Source organism: Strix aluco, chromosome 5 (assembly GCF_031877795.1).
Source record: "Strix aluco isolate bStrAlu1 chromosome 5, bStrAlu1.hap1, whole genome shotgun sequence".
Taxonomy (NCBI): domain Eukaryota; kingdom Metazoa; phylum Chordata; class Aves; order Strigiformes; family Strigidae; genus Strix; species Strix aluco.
In genome coordinates this window covers 30,388,694-30,398,922 of record NC_133935.1, presented here as the reverse complement: position 1 = coordinate 30,398,922, position 10,229 = coordinate 30,388,694, and the positions used below count along the sequence as shown (strand labels likewise).

The window sequence follows — 10,229 nt, the reverse complement described above, 5'->3', positions numbered from 1 at the left end:
TCTGCAAGTGGAGGTTTCAGAGCATTTCCGTTTGTTCTTGCAACCTCTATGCGTGCCCATGTGAAGGACAGTCAGCTGGTACAAGAACATGTGGGTGTGAATGGGTCATGAGTAAATGTAGGTGTTGGGGCAGGTTTCTAACATCAGAGTGGCCAGGGACCAGGACAGCCTCTGATCAGGGAGCAAATAGTCTCACAGCACCAGGATGGACCTTGAGACATTTCTGAGCAAGAATATATGATGTGGTTGCCTGGAATAGCAGGAGACCGGATTCAACATCCCAGGAAGCCAGCTCCCATCCAATGTCCTACGTTCCTAAGTTTCTTGGCAGCTGTTGCATGTGAGACAGGCAGTCCTTCCAGAGCTGCAGTGAGTGCGAGGGATGCATCGTGTCCCTTTAGTCGTGGTCTGTGCATCCACATGTCTGTGCAGGGATTATTAATGTCTAGCTCTCATGTGTGTGTGTGCTTTCTGTGAAGGGGCTGGGGAGGAACTTCTGAAGAGTCACCGTGTTTGGTAAGGTGGTTTCCTAGCAGGTATTGCCTGTGTGGAATATCTGGGGGCTGAGCTGTGGCTGGCTCCCCAGCACCTGGTGCACATGGATGTTTGTTTCTGACTGTGGGCATCACTCCATCAGCAATGACATGTGTGGCTTTGGGCATAGGGAGGTGGAAGATCTTGCAGGAAACTGTTGCATGTACATGAGGGTATGTAGTTACAGGTGATTTCTGAGGAGATGTTGTATTTCTGTGTGTGGCGATTTGAGGAGGTGTGTGAAAGACAGTCTCCCCAGAGCAGCTGCATGCGTGTGTTTGTATGTGGATGAAAGGTTTCCCCCATCTCCTGTTGCATTTTTATGTGTCAATTTTCTTAGCAAATACTGCAGGGGCATGTATCAAGGTGTAGTTTCCCATGGCTATTGCACATACCTGTGTCAGTAGGTGTATAGCTGTTCCATGTATACGTGTGTGTGTAACTCCTCAGGAGCTGTTGCTTGTACCTGTATCGTTCCTAGAAGCTGTTGTATTTTCATGTAGGTGACTTGCTTTCTGAGAAGCTGTAGCGTGTGTGTGTGTGTGTGTGTGTGTGTGTGATTCCCCAGCAGCTGTTGCTTGTGTGTGTTCCTGGGAAGCTGTTGTATGTTGTGTGTAGCTCTTCAGCAGCTCTTGTAAGGAAATTGTGTGCGTGTGTGCTGTTGCCCAGCAGCTGTTGCATGCGTGCTCATGTCTCCGGTGGAGGCCCACCCCTTTCCGCCTGCACCGGAGCCGTGGCTGTGCAGGCAAGGAGAGCTCGGAGCTGGCTCCATGAGAGAGGGACCTTTGCCTGTCACAGCCTTCCCAGCTGGGAGAAGCAGTGCCGGCTCTGGTCCCAGAGCCCTATCAGCCGAGCCTGTGGTGAATTAATCACTTGCGTTTTAAATGCCACTACAGCCCTTTCTGCCTTCTTCCCCCAGTGATGCGGATGCGGCGAAGGCAGCAAATCCTCCGGCTGTGCGTGCCCTCCCTGGACTGCTGCTCCGTCCCCGCCTGGCGTGCTCGCGTGTGTGCGTGGCTGGGAGCGCTGCCTAGGTGCAGCCGGGAATGAGACAGCTGTGGGGCAGGGGACAGCACAGCTCCAAAGGGTGACACAAGGTGGGGGATACCCCCCCCCACCATCTGCAGGGCTGCAAGTTGCTTGAAGACAGGGGTCTTTTGTGCCTCCACTTCGTCTCTGTCATGCCCCATATGGAAGCTGGGAGCAGTCACCCCTCCAGAAGCAGGTATGTGTGCGTGTGTGGTGTGTCTGCGACACATTTTTGTGTGCAGTCCTTGTGCAGCTGCCTCGCGTGTCCTCGGCTCCCTGTTGTCATCTGTGTCGCCTCTCAGAAAAGCAGCTGAGATTGGAGGGGGAGGACCGAGGTGGGGAGAAGGGCAGGATGGATGGATTGCCTTTCTCCTCCAGCCCGTGCATGCACTCCCTTGGGGGGGGATGTCTCTGATCTGAGGATGAAGGCAAGGGGTGAGTGCAAGGGAGATGGGGAAGTGGAGGGGTGGGGGCGTAAGATGGGGTGATGAGAGGGAGAGAGGCTTGGAGACAGGTCTCCCTTTAAGTGTGTGTGTGTGTGTGTGTACATGCACTTGCTTAGGATCAGGATGCTGAACAGGTCCAGGGCTGGCTGCACGCAGCTGGGTTTGGCTGGTCTGCTTCTATTCAGACCTTGCAAGAAGAGGGGATACATGTACATGTATGTATACATATGTATGTGTCTTTGTGTGAGTATACATATATATGTATAGGTATAGCTATAGGTATATGTACATACCCCCACACATACATACATACAGATAGACATATATGTATATTGCCTGCAGTTATGGGAGAGAGAAGGAGACAGCCTCATCCCACAGCCCCCTGCTCCCTGCCTCTTTGCAAACTTTGTTGGGAAGCCTTTGCAGACAGTGATGTGTGTGTCTGTGTGTGTGTGTGTGTATGTGCGTGTGTGTGTGTCTGTGTGGTGTGTGAACATTCGCCTGGTTTGGATGCAGGGGAGTGAGTAAATCTCTGCTCTGCTTTTACACTGCTCTGCTGGGAGACTGACTGGCTGCAGAAAAGTCATTGCGTGGTGTCTGTCGGGTGTGTGAGTTTGCGTGTGTGGTGGTGGGAGCTGGATATTTATGTAGGGGCCCAGGACAGCTACTCGAATGCATATGTACTTGTATATGCATTGCTTGCAGGGTGTCTGCATGCCCATTTGTTCCACCAGAGAAAGCATGCCCACATTTTTATACATAAGGATCCTCCTGCTTTGGGGCATGGGATGGGGGGAGGAGAAGCTGAATTAATGAATGGGAGCAAGAGGAGGGGGAAGGAGGAGGCATGGGGGTGGGGGAGAGACGAACAGACGCATCCTATTCTCATCCCAGGACAGGCAGGAGTGTACAGCTGCTGCTGTTCCCATTCCAGAGCTTGGATCTGGCTGGGGAAAGGCAGCATAAATCTGCTAATGCTGCAGCAGGCAGCATATTCAGGAGCTGCTGTGTGTAATGCCCTCTTGTGTGTGTGCTGGTGTGGCTCCCCCCCTACCTCTGCGTGCATGCATGTGAGCACACATGTGTGTATTGCATGTAGGTATGTGTGGGGAGGCAGGGGTGGCTATGCAGAAACAATATGCTTACAAACATCCTTGCAAGCACCCAGGGAAGGAGGTGTTGGCGATGGGGAGGAGAGCATCACTTGTGCACTGCGGGCGCGTGCATCTTGCAGCCGTGCACAGCCCGCGGTCCATTGGCACCCACTCTGGACTCACGCAAGCGTCTGCTGCTGAGGGCTGGTGTGTGCACACAAAGTAGGGGCACATGTGCAGGCCAGACTTAGGAGCTGCTTCCTCTCCTTTTCCCCTAAAGGCTGGAGAGCACAACCCTTCTCCCCACCCTGGAAGTAGGGAGCTACAAACCAAGCTATGAAGCACAGAGAGGATTGCTGAGATTGGAGGCGGGGGATGTGTGTGTGTGTAGGGTAAAGATTATGTAGGGAGCGGGGAGGGTCCGTGTCCCTGGAAGGGGCCTAGGGAACTGGGGAGCCTGGCTGCATTGCATGCTGCAAGCCAAGGAATTTGTCATGCACCGGGAGGTGGGAGGGAGTGGGAGTGTATGTGATGTGGGGGAGCTGGGGTGGAGGGGGAGAAAGGGGGCTATACCTGGGTATGAGGGGATTTCTGGTGACATGGATCCCCACCCTGCCTGGTCCCCACAAACACTGTCACTCCTGGGTCCCGGGAAGCGCAGCCTGACAGCATCACTAATATAATATTCAAAGAAAGATTCATTTGCATGGAGCATGCATTATTAATATATTTAAATACAGCCCCCCTCTCCCCTCCCTGCGCTGTGCAGACTGTACCAGCAGCAGTGAGGAAGCTGCCTATGCGGTGCTGGGGGTGAGAAACAGCCACTTTATTCCCACTGATTTCCTGAGCCTAGAAACCTTTCCCATCCTCCAGCCCCTTCCTCACCTGCCACCCTCCTCACCCCATTATTTTCCTTTGGAAAGTGGCTGGCTTTCAGGACATTCAACCCACAAGCATGCAGATTTGTTGTTATGAAGCAAGCTACTTTCATTGCTCTTCCCTTGTCAAAAACTACAACACCAAGGGAAGAATTGTGGATGTGTGGCCTTTCCCTTTCTTCACCCAGCCCCAGGCAAAGTGGGTATTTGGGAATATGCTGTCTGATCCCCTGTGCCAGTGCAAAGCTAAGCTGTGGAGCAGAAGCTGCTAGGAGGGTAGAGAGGGCATTTGGGAAAGGGGGCCATACAGAGGTATAGTTTTTGCTGGGGGGTGGCTTGTGGTTAAAATCAGAAAGGTAAAAACCACAGGCAGTAGGGGAAGGCAGGAGGGAGGCAAGCATAGCTGTGATGATGTCCATGATGTTTGTTCCTACCTGGGCCATGTCAGAAGCCAGATGCAGCTCCAGGCAGAGTGCAGCTGCCTTATCTGACCCTGTTGAAGAGTGGTGGAGAGCACTGCTCAACTGGGAGAAAAGCTAGTAGTCACATCAGGGCCTGTTGAAACCTCCCAAAGCTGTCAACAGCTGTGTCAGAAAATATCAGCACATTTGCTGAGAGAGAGGGAGACGCAGCTGCTCTCTCCTTTATCCCAAATACTGTGTTTTTTCCCTCGGTCCCCTATAAGTGCAGGCCTGGGCTAAGTTGTTTCTTTTATTAGTGTGAGGGAGGGCAGAGAACATGCAGGGAACATCTCTGTCCTCACACTCTTGTGAGCTGATAAGAGGCACCCTGCTCTGGGAAAGGGATGTGATGTCCCCCAAACACACTTGCAGCTGTCACCCGTGCTTGGGCACCAGAGTAGGACAGGAGCAGCTTAGGTGGAGCACAAATGTGCTCCATGGAAATATCCCCTTTTCTGGGAACAGAGGAGCTTTTGCTTTTCTCCTCCATGGAGGAGCAGAGCTGTTCTGCACAGTGAGGGATCCCAGGCTGCCAGTAGTAAAGCTGGAGCTTCCCTGGTAGCACTGTGGGTTCTGCTGGTGGGGATTGTCCAGGCTGGTCCCGATGCTGAGTTACAGGCAGGTGCTTGGGCTCTCTTCAGGGTTCTGTAGGGGCAGATCTCAGTGCCTCCCAATGCCTTTCTGTGTGGGAAGAGGGGTGAAGGAGGACGGGGGGTTGAGCCACTGGAGGGAGGCAGGCTGAATGCATGGGAGCCACCTCCCGTGCTGGGTGGGGGTGAGGTCCTCTTTATGGACTGGAAGCGGAGACTACAAAGCTCAGGTTGAGGACCAAAGGGCTATGACCCACCTTTCTCTCTGCTGGGTCAGGATGGGTTTCCTGCAGCTGTGAACTAGATGAAGGCTGTATTTAAAGCCCCAGATGAGTCAACCTTGGCACTTTGGAGGTGACAATGATTGTGGGACTGCTGTTGTGTTTGCTTCAGTGGTGAGATGGTCTGGCAGCAGTTACAGCTTCACTTTAGCAGACCTGCTTTTGTGCCCTGGCTTTCCTGTGCTCCCCAGCTGGTATTAGTTTTGTGGCTTGCTTTGCTGTCCCCTGACCTTCTCTTTAAGGGATTATAGCAGTTCTTTGGGTCTTCTGGGAGCTCAGGGGTACCTAGTCATTGCCTGAGATGAACTGCTTTCCTCACAGACAGGACTGACCAAATAATTTTCTGTCACTGAGGAGAAATGACCTCATTTGCTCAACACTCGTAAGCCAAGAGGACACCCAGTTCCAGCTGACTGCTGAGGTACAGAAGGAGGGAAGGGCAGTTGTCACTCTTTCCACAGCATTATAAGGGGTGGGAAACAAGCCATTAGGAGCCAGGTTGAGGTGAATGACTTGGTGGGTTTGGTCTCTAGATGCTGCCTCTTGCAGGGAGTCTTTAAGGTTCCCAGGCAGCCCTGGTTTGGGTAGACACAGTGGCTACATGGTGCCTTATAGCATAACACCAGATGCCATGGAGATAGGCACAGGATCAAAACCCTGTAGGAGAATCTGTCTTGCTGTTGAAGGTGAGGCCTATCCATCCTCCTGTGCTGACCCAGCTGATGTGCTGGGGCTGTTCCTTCCCATTTGCAGTCACCCTGGGGAACACATCTCCAGATTTTCAGCCCTTTAGCGTAGAATTTTGTTCCAGGAGACGCTTTGGGGAGCTGATGGTGCATCATGAATTTCACAGAGGTGAGACTTGTCTGGGGTCCAAGAACACATGTTCTTCCCTACCCAGCAGAGACACCCACACACAAGGTTAGCGCTTGTCTGGTTTTGGTAAGCGGTAGGGGAAGGACTGTTTGCAAGAAACTGTAGGTGCTTTTGACTCCTCTGGATGTCAGTTAGTCTGATAGTGGAGAGATGGAGAAAATGTTGTTGTGAGGAAGGATCATCAATAACATGACTTGGAGAGAGGGTCACAGAGTAGCAGGAGAGATCCCCAGCTCTGCCACAACTGGCCTGTGGGGAAGTCCCTTCCTTCCCCTCTATACTCCTCAGCACTCACCTCACTTCTGAATGGCTTGGGTGATAAGATAATCACCATCGAAGGTGCTATAGATGTGCAGACTGTGTCTCAGGATGGTGTACAGGCTACCAGTTGCCTGAAGGCAAGGTGTCATATGTTTGTATTCATTCTTTCCATGGTTCATGCGCTCAATCTGTAGACCAGATGGGTCAGAGCTGCCTGTGTATTTTTAGGTTACTATGAGGACTCCATGAGCTATGCTTCCTCTGGGAACATTGGTTTATGCATGAGAACATGTATGTTTGTGAACAGGGAGATAACCGTTTTCTGCTAGGCTTTGTCTGTCTTATGTCAGGTCACATCTGTGCATGCACAAAATCTGTTTGCACATGTATGTCATTCCATCCTCAGCTTCACCTGTATTATCCATGTATATGTGCTCCTGTGTGCATTTGTATATGTGCCTGTGTGTGATGCAGGCAATTGTATGTGGGTTTATTTGTGGAGTGAGCATATATGTATGTGTGTGTACATGCACCTTTTCCATCTCTTCTCGAGGTGTGTGAGTAAGTAAGTGTTCATAATTGGGTGCCATGTTCAGCTGGAGGACATCCTTCCTGCCTGTCCACGTATCTTCTTCTCCCCACCTTCCATGAAGCTGCTTCTTCATGAAGAAGAAGCTGCTGAGAGGTCCTGTGCTTTAAGAGATAGTCTTGAGTTGTATTACCTAGTGCTCCATGTATGAAATGAGTTAGCTTTCCTGACATCTTTGCACTCAAGTACATCAAGAAACATCCAGGCCCTATTCATGTTATTTCCAAGGCTGTAGTGAGACCAGTCTGGAAAACCTGGCATTCAAACCCGGGTGCTACGCTAGCTGAAGGAGGGTGATAAATTGGAGGCAATTCAGAGAAGAGCAACAAAAATGATGAAAGGGCTGGAGGGACTTATTTATGAGGAAAGATTAAAAGAACTAAATATGTAGAGCTTGGCTAAATGATGATATGATAACAGTTTACAAGTATTTGAGGACTGTAAACACCAAGGAAAAGAAGAGATTATTTAAGGTGGCAAAAGATGGGCAAAGTCAGAGGTATGGGATGAAGCTGAGCAAAAAAGGAGAATATTGGGGTGGCTCTGAGGATACATGGAAGCTTCCTGGTGTGAATGCTCAAACCTACTATGAAATAGTCTGGCAGGTTTATGGAGATGCAGTTGCTTGCAAAGAGGAAACACCTGGTGGTGGAGGGGACAAGCTAGACTTGGCCAGTGGGGGAGGTGGAGTGATCTGCAAGATTTTTTCTTCATATGCAGCATTTCCAGGAAAATTCTGAGAGATGTTTGATTGTCTTTCACTTTTCATTGATTCCTGCTCTGGTGGCTGGGGAGAACCAATAGACACTGTTGCTGAAGGACCAGTGAGGTGGTACAGGAGGAATGAGTAAACAGAGTCTGATGGTGGTGGAGGACATTATTCCCTCCATCTCTCCATCCTCTCTGGCTGGAGAGGTAGTCTAGTAATCAGTCCTGTAGGAAGTGTCTGTCCATGAAAAGGGGTTTTGCCACAACAACTTTCTACGAAGGTACAGGCTGAACCTACCAAAGTGAGCGTTTCCCTCTTTCCAGACAAAGATGGCCTGAGGACAGTGGGCTCAGGAGAATCAGACTTCCCTCCTCTGAATTCCTCGTCACAGATGGTACAGAACTGGGACAACAAGGTCAGAAGGATTAACACCCCTCCTTTTTTTCCCCATTGCACTCATAGGCCAGGAAAATTGAGTCAGATCATAATAAAAGGATTAGTGTGGAGAGGCTGCCGTAAATAGTGTGATAGATAGGTCAGGGAAATGGAATGGAATTCAAGGGGGTTGGCCCTGTTACACATGATCTGCTGAAAAGGCTCTGTGTTTATCAACAGAGAAAGGGGATTTGGTCTTAAAAATTCTGTAACAAGGCATTGAGGGGGTTAGCACTCAAGAACAGATGTTATTCCCAGCAAGGATCTGTACTAGGATGACTGGTTTAAATGACCTCAGACCTCCTTCCAGCTTTAGGGCAGAGGGAAAAAAAATCCTTCTTGATATGAGCTCTGTTGTTTGCTCCCTTGTCCATCCATCTCCAATATAATTTAATGCATCAAAATAATTTTGTTATATAGCTACTATTTGACTCTGATTTCTGGGTCAGCCTGGCTATGGAAAGCCACAGGAATATAAGAAGGACCCTACTGAGCCAGGTCTGAGAATCCTTCCAGTCCAGTATCTCCAACAGTGGCTGAAAGAGGAAAGAGTATAAAGACAGGACAAGTGTGTAGGAGTACTTCCTCTGAACACTCTTTTAGCTTCCAGTGTTGTGAGGCTGAGGGACCTCGTGCTAGAAGATTGGTTGTACACTTCATAGGTGTCTGTGAATTGTTTCTTCCCTGGATTTGTCCAGCCAATTTTTGAAGTCAGGTAGAGGCATCCACAAAATCTCATGGTAAGAAGTTCTGCAGCCTAAACACACAGTGTGCAATGCAAGACCTCCTGTCATTTGTCTTGAACCTGTTCCTTTCTGGTTTAATTTCCTGACCCTTAATTCTTGGGTAGGAAGAGACAGTTAACACCTGTCTCCTCTACCCTTCCTCTGTCATCCATGGTTTTATAGACCTGTCTCATTTTATTGTCTCTATTGTCACTTTTCCAGTAGCCCTTCACCTTTCATCTTTCTGCATCTATCAGCTGCCTTTTTCTTGGCTACAGCAGTGTAGCTTTGTAGTGACAGAAGGACATGGGGCATTGCTAGGTAGGAAGTAGCATTGCAGAGATGAGTTGTGCCAGATCCCACACAGGTGAAGACTGTAGTGGCATGGTCTAGGAGTAGTTGAAGAAGCTGGGAAAAAACTGTGAAACCAGTTGAGGGTGCCCTTGGCCATCAAGACAGGACTGAACAGGGTCCTAGGAGGCTTGAAAAGTATGAAGGGGAATTTTGAAGTGGAGCTCGGGATGTGGGGATAGCTTGTGTGAGCATGGGCAGTGTTGGTCAGCACAGGCAGGAGTTGGGACTGGTCAATACACAGCAAGTGAGGGAATTGAAAGGCCAGAAGTGAAGGAGATCTGATTTGGGCTCTGACTGAAGTATGTTCAGATAAGTAGATTGATGGTGGGACAGTCTGTTGACACAAGGGTCTTGGGAAAATATGGCTTGGATATTCTGCTGGTGTGATGGGCAGTGGAGGAGAGTGGGAGAAGGTAAGAGGACACGGACTTCCTATGAGGAGTCTCTCAGGCCTCAGCACAGGACAGGGACATCTTGACCAACTTGAAAGAGATACCCAGGAGTCAGGTCCCAGGTCAGCACCAGACTCTTCTATGGCAGATTGAGAGATTTAGTGACAAAAACCTTGCTGAAATTAAGATTTTCTCGCTAGCTGAGACCCTCAGCCAGGTGGTGGAGAAAAGATGAATGAAAATGAAACATCAGCCATCTTGTGAGTGGTCTTCAAACAGAATAGGTTCAGAGGGAGGAAATGGGCTCATGCCAGGATGAAAAAGGCCCTGGTGGAGGTGCAACAGCCTTGCAGTATTGGAGGGTACAGGGAAAGAGAAAGGTGATCTCAGTAGCCCTTATGACATTTCCTACAGAGGAAAACTGTTTCGAGTAACCTTTGAATTGAGGGCTATAGGGGACTCAGGTGAATGATGGAAAGTCTGATTGGATGCTGTCAAATGTGACCTGGGCCAGGACAGGCAGTAGGGAGAGTGAGGGACACTACTGTCAGCAAGGGAAGTAGATGAAGGGA

At 49.9% G+C, this 10,229-nt stretch overlaps 1 long non-coding RNA gene across 1 annotated transcript in view; it reads left to right on the top strand.

Annotated features, from left to right (window-relative positions):
• Positions 1–1,260: 1,260 nt before the first annotated feature.
• The window catches only part of LOC141923747 (uncharacterized), a 50,253-nt gene continuing 41,284 nt past the window's right edge, over positions 1,261–10,229 (top strand). The window contains exon 1 of the long non-coding RNA XR_012623394.1: positions 1,261–1,759. This is a non-coding gene — a long non-coding RNA (uncharacterized LOC141923747). The remainder of the gene's footprint in view (positions 1,760–10,229) is intronic.